Here is a 10,023-nt window from a genome sequence, read left to right as displayed (position 1 = left end):
ATAAGTTGCGTTTCTGAGTCAAATTCCACAGATGGACTGAGTTTGATATGGGTGGCACAGTGGTCAACACTGCTGCTTCACATCATTAGGAACCCAGGTTCAATTCCTGCCTTGGGTGACTGTATGTGTGGAGTTTGCACATTCTCCCCATGTCTGCATGGGTTTCCTCCTGGTGCTCCAGTTTCCTCCCCCAGGCGAAAGGATATGTGGGTTGTGTGGATTGCCCCTTAGTGTACAAAGGACAATTAGCGGGGTCAATGTAAGACGTTAGGGGGATAGGGCAGGAGGAGGAAAGGTTGGGTTGGGATGCTCTGTCGGAGTGTTGGTGCAGATGCTGTGGGCTGAATGTCCTCCTTCTGCACTGTAGTGATTCTATGGCTCAGTGAGCTGAAAGGATGGAGCATTCAACTCGATAGGGTGTAAATTTGAATCTCCACCCTGGTGTCAAGATTCTTATCCTGTTACCCACGCTGTAATGGCATGCTGGGTGAGATTGGAACTCCTTCAAAGCTCATCCAGAAGAGGGGGATCATCACAGCTGAGAACTATTCTTACCCTCCAGAAAGTAACTGTTTTGGGGAACAGTCAAAAAGAATTAGTGCCAGGTGTGAAATTCAGAAACACAAAGGGTGGGAGGAGTTTGGAGCACACTTTAGATGTTAATGTTAAATCTACAATTGAGTAATGTTTTAGTTGCCAAAGATATTAAGGGTTATGGGGCAAAGGCAGATAAGTCATAGATCAGTTATGATCACAACAGTTGAACAGACTCAATTGGGTGGCAAAATAGTTAGCACTGCTGCTTCTCAGCACCAGGGACCCAGGTTCAATTCCTCAGGTGACTGTGTGGAGTTTGCATGTTCTCCCCATGTCTGCATAGGCTTCTTCTGGATGCTCTGGTTTCCTCCCACAAAGATGTGCAGGTTAGGTTAATTAGCCATGCTAAATTGCCCCTTAGTATCAGGGGTATTAGCAGGGTACATACATGAGGTTATGGGGATTGGGTCTGGCTGGGATTGCTATCAGTTCAGGCTTGATGGGCAGAATGGTCTCCTTCAGTACTGTAGGAATTCTATGATTCAATTCTATGGGCTGAATAGCCTCTTATACTTTCAGCTGAAAGAGGGTAGACCCTGTTTTTATTTTCAGGGATAGTGTCCAAATGCAAGTGCAAAAGGAACATATAATGGTGCGTTGCGTTAAAAACTGGGATAAAAAGGGTAACTAAGCACATTACTGGAAAAATGGCGTAATGAAGCTGTAGATATGTGTTGCAATTAAAGGCAGGGAGAAAGCTAATTAAGACATCCTGATGCATGACTTTGAATCAAAGCACTGGGTGTATACTTAATCACATCTGAATAACAAACAATGCTATTGATCCTAAATTATAATACTTAATATGATCTCATTGAGTTTGCTGGATCCATATTTGTTATACATGCATGTGTTGCGTTAACAATTGTGAAGGCTAAGTGAAAACATCATCTTATTAGATTCCACTGCTGCTACTGTGTGTGCTATAATACCACATGGATTTTTAAAATAATGCTAATAACAATTTTACCTCTATTTGTGGTTTTTCTAATTAAATGATTCTCCTATTTCTATGATAGGCTTATATATACTGGTGGAAAATCCAATTTTTCCACCATTCAAGAACAAAGCAGTTGATTTAATTGGCACAAATTCACCACCTTAAACACACACATGCCCTCCACCACACATGGATAGTGGCAACTGTGTGTTCTATCTCTACCATCCAGAAGGACAAAGGTCAAAGGTGGCGATGCATGGGTACATCACCACCATTCCTCCTGGCTGCACACCACCCTGAACTGGAACTGCCTCACCCTATTCCTTCATTGTCACTGGGTCAAAATCATGGTGAATTCCCTTCCTAACACCACCTGAACTGCAGTGGTTCAAGGGTGAATGGGATAAGCAATAAATACCCACATCCTGTGAACAAATAAAAAAATGCACTGCACCATTAGAAAAGTAAAAAGTTTACAAAAAAAAACCCAATGTTGACATGTTTAATAATCAACCCCCAGCTTTCTCTGGGAGTCCAAAGTTTTCACCCTAATGTTATTTTGTAGAATTACAGTAACAACTTTTATTCATCACTTTGTGGTTAGAACATAAGAAATAGGAGCAGGAGTAGGCCATCTAGCCCTTCGAGCCTGCCCCGCCATTCAATGACATCATGGCTGATCTGTCGTGGCTCAGTTCCACATTCCCGCCCTCTCCCCATAACCTTTAATCCCCTCTCTTATCAAAAACCCATCAACCTGCGTCTTAAAAATATTTAGCGAGGCAGCCTCCACCACTTCAACGGGCAGAGAATTCCAGAGATTCACCACCCTTTGAGTGAAGAAGTTCTTCCTCAACTCCGTTCTAAACCGCCCCCCCTTTATCTTGAGGCTGTGCCCCCTAGTCCTACTATCCTTTCTGAGCGGGAAGAGCCTCTCCACCTCTATCCTATCCATCCCATTCATCATCTTATACGTCTCAATGAGATCTCCCCTCATTCTTCTAAACTCTAACGAGTACAAGCCTAGTTTATTCAGCCTCTCCTCATAGCTCAACCCCCTCAACTCCGGTATCAGCCTAGTAAACCTCCTCTGCACTCCCTCCAAGGCCAAAATATCCTTGCGTAAGTACGGCGCCCAAAACTGCACACAGTACTCCAGCTGCGGCCTCACCAATGCCCTATACAGCCGCAGCGCACCATCGCCTGCTGCAGTTTTTTGCCACATAAGTAATAGTCCTTCCTACCATTATTCCTACCAAAGTGGACCACCTCGCACTTGCCAGCATTAAATTCTATTTGCCATTTCCTGGCCCATTCACCCAGCCTATCTAGATCCTTCTGCAGACTCTCCACACCCTCCGCGCAATTTGCCGTTCCACCAATCTTGGTGTCATCAGCAAATTTCGACACCATACACTCGGTTCCCTCCTCCAGATCATCTATATAAATGGTAAATAGCTGAGGCCCCAGCACCGACCCCTGGGGCACTCCACTAGTCACCAACCGCCAATCCAAATAGCACCCATTGACCCCCACTCTCTGCCTCCTATTTGACAACCAATCCTCTATCCACACTAACACCCTACCCCCAACTCCATGTCCCCTGACCTTCTGCAATAACCTCTTGTGAGGTACCTTGTCAAATGCCTTCTGAAAATCAAGAAAGACCACACCCACCGGCTCTCCTTTATCCACCGCCCTAGACACATCCTCATAGAACTCCAGTAAATTTGTCAGACATGACTTCCCTTTAACGAAACCGTGCTGCGTCTGCTCTATCAAGCAATTCCCTTCAAGATGCCTCGCTATTTCCTCCTTGATGACGGATTCTAACATTTTACCTACAACAGACGTTAAACTAACAGGCCTATAATTCCCTGCCTTTTGCCTGGCACCCTTCTTAAACAACGGTGTAACATTAGCCGTTTTCCAATCTTCCGGCACTTCCCCGGAATCCAGCGACGTCTGGAAAATAACCACCAAGGCATCCACTATCACCTCCGCCATTTCTTTCAGAACCCTCGGATGCATTCCATCCAGTCCTGGGGACTTGTCCACAATCTGCCCCTCCAGTCTGTCGAGCACCGCCTCTCTAGTAACAGTAATGTCATTGAGACCCTCCAGTCCTACCACCTTTCCATCTCTAACACCCGGCAAATTATTCACGTCCTCCTCCGTGAAGACCGAAACAGAAACGTTATTCAAGACCTCAGCCATATCCCCATCCCCTACCACTAAGTCCCCCCTCTCATCCTCTAAGGGTCCAACGTTCACCCTAGCCAGCCTCTTCCTTTTTATATATTTATAAAAACTCTTGCTATCCTTTTTTATATTAAGCGCTAGCCCAGCTTCATAGTTTCTCCTACCCTTCTTTATCAACTTCTTTGTCAATCTTTGTTGACATTTAAACCTCTCCCAATCCTCTTCTCGCCCACTACTCTTAGCTACTCTAAACGCCTCCGCTTTTAATTTAACACTTTCCTTCACCTCCTTCATTATCCACGGCTTATTACCTCTCCTCCTACGGTCCTTTTTGACCATTGGAATAAATTTCTGCTGAGCACCAAGAAAGATCTCCTTTAAGATCCTCCACTGCTCCTCAGCAGACCTACCTTCCAACGCGCTCCCCCAGTCAACATTCACCAATTCTTCTCTCATCCTGCCGTACTCCCCTCTGTTCAAACAAAGGACGCGTGTCCGGGAACCCACTTTCTCCTCCTCCATCTGCACCAGAAACTCCACCATACAATGATCACTCTCCCCAAGAGGATCCTTCACCGCAAGGTCCCTAATTCTACCCGCCTCATTACATAACACCAGATCAAAGATAGCTCGCTCCCTCGTCGGCTCCAACACACACTGTTCAAGGAAACTATCCCGGCAGCATTCCAAGAACTCCTCCTCGAGCCCACCGTGTCCAACATGGGTCGACCAATCAATATGCAGATTGAAATCCCCCATAATTACGGCCGTCCCATTCCTGCATGCCGCACTTATTTGCGTGTTAACAGCCCACCCCACCTCCAGATCATTATTCGGGGGCGTATAGACGACACCCACCAGTGTCTTCCTCCCTTTGCTGTTCCTAATCTCTACCCACAATGTTCCACTTGTAAAACATTTTTTTAAAATACTCTTATTCAATTTAATTACTGAGCTAACATCGCATCAGACTTGTGCCAAAGAAAATGGAACTCTATCTCAATTGTGTTCACTTTATAATTCCTCCAAGTTTAATTGTAAACAGGTTTGCATTCCTCAGATAATTGCATTTGACAATGGAATTTCTAACCAGAAGAATGATTTATAAATTAAGTGAAATGGGTGGGTTGCAGGGCAGAAAGCTGGGGCGGGATTAATGTTACAGAAATATGTTAACTCCAATGAGTATGCTATCTTGTTAAGTTCCTGAAATTCCACTCTGTCTTCGGAATGCTTTGATTTTACTTCAGTTTAGCTTTTTGTTAAACCAAACTCAGCATTACATGATGGAATTATCATCTGTACACAACATCTTTCTGGATGGTAGAGGTTAGGAAGGTGCTGTCAGGGTGGGTTGCTGCAGTGCATCTTGTAGATAGTACACAATACTAACACTGTCCGCATAGTGGAGGTTGTGTGTCTTTAAGGTGATGAATGGGTCCAATCAAATCAACTGTTATATAGAACCCTTTGAACATTCTCGATCAGCTCCTTGTTGTTTGTGTTCACTGCACAAGAACACTCACAATTCCTTCCCACTTGGTATTCAAAAGGCTAGTGTTGAAGTGAAAGCAAATTGGATGATTCTTGATGATCGTGCAGTGGTTAGCACTGCTATCTCACAGCATCAGGGACCCAGGTTCAATAATCAGAATCCTACAGTGCAGAAGGACTGTACCGATTCTGCATCGACCATAATCCCATCCAGGCCCTATTCCCATAACCCCATGCATTTGCCCTTGCTAATCCCCCTGACTCTAAGAGGCGATTAAGCATTGCTGGTCCAACCAACCAATACATCTTTGGATTGAGGGAGGAAACTGGAGTAACCAGAGGAAACCCACGCAGGCACGAGGAGAATGTGCAAACTCCACTCAGTGACCCAAGCTGGGAATCAAAGTTGCGTCCCTGGTGCTGTGAAGCAGCAGTGTTAACCACTGTGGCTTGGGTGACTGTGTGGAGTTTGCTTGCCATCCCTTATTGCCTTGAGGCACTCACCTGATGAAGATGCAGCGCTCTGAAAGCTCGTGCTACCAAATAAACCTGTTGGACTTTAACCCGGTGTTTTGAGATTTTTTTACTGTGCCCAACCCAGTCCAACACCGGCATCTCCACATCATGCTTTGAGGAAAGTAGTGCTGATCCACAATCTCAAACCACTTCAATCCTTGAGTTGTAGGTACACCCACAGTGCTGTTGGGGAGAGAGTTCCAGGATTTTGACCCAGAGACAGTGAAAGAATGGCGATTATAGATCCAGGTGAGGATGTGTTCATTGCCCTCCTATAGAGTTCACAGGTGCAGTCAAAGGAACCTTTGCGAATTGGTGTCTGGAGCCACAGTGTGTGTTCTTTTCATACTGCTGCATAAAATTGGTTAAACTTTCAGAATGTGATTTTTTAAATTTGATTTATTATTTTCACGTGTATTAACATGCAGTGAAAAGTATTATTTCTTGCACGCAATACAGACAAAACATACTGTTCATAAAGAAGGAAACGAGAGAGTGCAGAATCTATGTTACAGTCATAGTTAGGGTGTAGAGAAAGATCAACTTAATGCAAGGTAAGTCCATTCAAAAGTCTGACAGCAGCAGGGAAGAAGCTGTTCTTGAGTCGGTTGATACATGACCTCAGACTTCTGTATCTTTTTGCTGAAGGAAGAAAGTGGAAGAGAAAATGTCCGGGGTGTGTGGGGTCCTTAATTAAGCTGGCTAGTTTGCCGAGACAGTGGGAAGTGTAGACAGAGTCAATGGATAGGAGGCTGGTTTGCGTGATGGATTGGACTACATTCACAATCTTTTGTAGTTCCTTGCAGTCTTGGGCAGAGCAGGAACCATACCAGGCTGTGAAATAACCAGAAAGAATGCTTTCTATGGTACATCCATAAAAGTTGATGAGAGTCGTAGCTGACATGCCAAATTTCCTTAGTCTTCTGAGAAAGTAGAAGCGTTGGTGGGCTTTCTTAACTATAGTATCGGCATGGGGGGGGAACCAGGAACAGGTTGTTGGTGGTCTGGACATCTAAAAACCTGAAGCTCTTGACCCTTTCTGCTTTGTCCCCATTGATGTAAACAGGGGCATGTTTTCCTTTATGCTTCCTGAAGTCAATGACAATCTTCTTCATTTTATTGTTCTACCTTGAGTCATACATACGTAGCTCTCTATTAAATGTACTTAACTATCTAACATCTGTTGATTCACACCAAACCTTGGAAGGAATCTTTCAGATGACACTCTGTCAATGAACAACGTTTTCGTTTGGCTACATTATTGTTACAAAGCAGTGGGTGTTTTACTCTGGAATTGGCTGTGCCATTCCTGATCTTGAATACTTGATGCCAGTTTCTACAGTGGGGTGGTTAGGTGAGGCATTCTAATTCCACATCATAATTTAGTGCAAAAACTAGCCAGAAGCAATAGGACAAGCAGTTCTTCATGGGGCATAATGAAGAAAAACTGTAGTTTGTACAGTATAGTAAGAGAGGTTCTATAAGACCGTAAGACTGTGGCACAGTGGTTAGCACTGCTGCCTCATACCCCAGAGGCCTGGGTTCAATTCCCAGCTGGGGTCACTGTTTGTGTGGAGCTTGCATGTTCTCCCCTATGTCTGTGTGGGTTTTCTCCCACACTCCATAGATTTGCAGGTTAGGTTGATTGGCCGTGCTAAATTGACCCTAGTGTCAGAGGGATTAGCAGGGTAAATGTGTGTGGTTATGGGAATAGGCTCTGGGTGGGTTTGTGGCTGGTACAGATTTGATGGGCCAAATGGCCTCCTTCTGCATTAATAAAAAAAATAGGAGTAGACCATTCAACTCATTGGGTCTGCTCTGCCATTCGGTGACACCATGACTGATCTGATGTGACAATCCTCAGCTTCACTTTCCTGGCTTATCCCCATAACTCTTGATTCCCTTACTGCTGAAAAATCTATCTCAGCCTTGAATATATTTAATTAACATAAAAAATTCTACATTTTTGCCTATTTTCAATAAACAGAACAAGATCGACATGACATTTTTCACTTGAGTAAGATCACAGTAGAAAATAAATGACTGGGTTGTTGTGAAGTAGCTTGTAAATTTGATTGTTTTTCATTGTGCATGCTGGCATATTCATCTTAAACTCCTTGTTTTGTCACTCTTCTGATTTACCAAACTAATTATCACAATAGAAGCAACTTACTGCGGATGCTGGAATCTGAAACCAAAAGAGAAAATGCTGGAAACTTTCAGCTGATCTGATTGGAAAATGTGCCTTGGAATTAATATTTTTCCTGATAATTGGGCTTTTTACCCCCATATTGAAGGACAGTCAACACCACACAAATCAACCTTATATCAGTCCGTTATTGCACAGTGTGTCAATTTAATACCTTCAGGAATAATTGTGCTGGTTAAAGGCACTGTTATACTGTATTTGTTGAAACTCTGTGCACACCTCCATTGTGTTTGTCAGTTATCCCTGTAATTGCTATGTTAAATGCGAGTGAATTATGTTGCGGTCTCAACTAACGTCAAAGCATTTGGACTACTTTGGTGGCACAGTGGTTAGCACTGCTGCCTCACAGCATCAGGGACCTGGGTTCAATTCCTGGCTTGGATCACTGGAATTTGCATGTTCTCCCTGTGTGTGCATGGGTTCCCTCCGGGTGCTCTAGTTTCCTGCCACAGTCCAAAAAACAGGCTGGCTAGGTGCACTGGCTGTCCTAAATTCCCCTTCAGTGTACCCAAACCTGCGCCGAAGTGTGGTGACTAGGGGATTTTCACAGTAACTTCATTGCAGTGTTAATGTAAGCCTACTTGGGACTAATAAATAAACTTTAATTTTTGCCATCTGTGTTCCACAAAAACACTGAAACTTAATTTGAGCCATTTATCAACTTCTTGGTCTTGATGTGGGAAAGATGATCAGGCTGGTGGGGGGAGGTGGTGATGTCCACTCTATCGTATTCCATTCTTGGATCTTAAGCCAAAGTTATGACTATTTCAACCGATGGATATCAGATGTACCTTCCAGCATCAGAGATTTTGAATAACTTGTACCTACTCTTTTGAGTTTGTCACATCATTAAGCTATTCTTCGAGTAAAATGGTGTTTTCCAGGTGAGTGTCAATCAACTGGGGCTTCTGTGAAGTGGGAGAAGGTCATTTTTGTCTCCGTTTTCCCCTTGCCCCACACTTTACTAAAGGGCAGCTGGTCATCATATACATCATTCTGCCAGATGAGATCTATTGGAGACTCTTTTGGGAAGCATTTAGTTAAAACTTATTCTTTAAGTTTACTTATTCATGTCACAAGTAGGCTTACATTAACACTGCAATGAAGTTACTGTGAAAATCCTCTAGTCACCACATTCCGTACCTGTTCAGGTACACTGAGGGAGAATTTAGCATGGCCAATCCACCTAACCAGCACATCTTTCAGGCTGTGGGAGGAAACCAGAGCACCCTGAGGAAACCCACACAGACACAGGGAGAATGTGCAGACTCCACATAGACAGTGACCCAAGCCAGAAATTGAACCCAGGTCCCTGGCACTGTGAAGCAGCAGTGCTAATCACTGTGGTGCTGAAGTGTAGCCTCGCCAAAATCTTACAACTAGTCCTGTATCCACAGAATACCATTGTGCAAAAGAGCCCCTTCAGCCCATTGAGTCTACCAATGTAGGAAAGGTCCTGACCTGCCCACCTAATCCCAGTTGCCAGCACTTGGCCCATAGCCTCGAAAGTATTTATCCAGGTACTTTACAGTCATCCAGACACTTCACACCCATGGGTATGTGAACTAGAGATCTTCATTGCATTTTATTTTTATTTAAATCTATTTGTTCTAAAATAGCTATTCTCGGAACGCAGAAGGAATTGGAAGGCGGGTCCCTTGCTCAAATATTAATGAATGCGAGGTCTTAGCTTTGGAGAAATTTGGCTATGAGTGAGGAAGCTACAAATTCTGAGTCAGGGGAATAGCTAAGGTATTTAATGAGGGAGCTTTGTTGTTTTTGCAATGTCATCAATACATGCTTCTTAGCTGCTTTATTTCTGAAAAGTTAATTTCGGATGTTTGGAGCCCACATGAGTCCACCATTCGGGTTATGGTGCAGCTTTGGTGACGTTTCGTTCTCACCAGATTTAAATGCACGTTGAAAGATGCACATCAAAGAGATAATACTTCTGATTGTATTCCTAAATGAGAACATGAAATGTGAATAAAATACAAAAGACATTGATCTGTCTTAACAATCCTGCTCTTATGATTCATGCTTCATTTACATTTTGAAAACAATG

The sequence above is a fragment of the Carcharhinus amblyrhynchos genome, chromosome 8 (genome assembly GCF_965287045.1).
Source record: "Carcharhinus amblyrhynchos chromosome 8, sCarAmb.v2.hapA, whole genome shotgun sequence".
Lineage (NCBI taxonomy): Eukaryota > Metazoa > Chordata > Chondrichthyes > Carcharhiniformes > Carcharhinidae > Carcharhinus > Carcharhinus amblyrhynchos.
The sequence above is the reverse complement of the archived record's forward strand: the minus strand, read 5'-3'. Positions refer to the sequence as shown.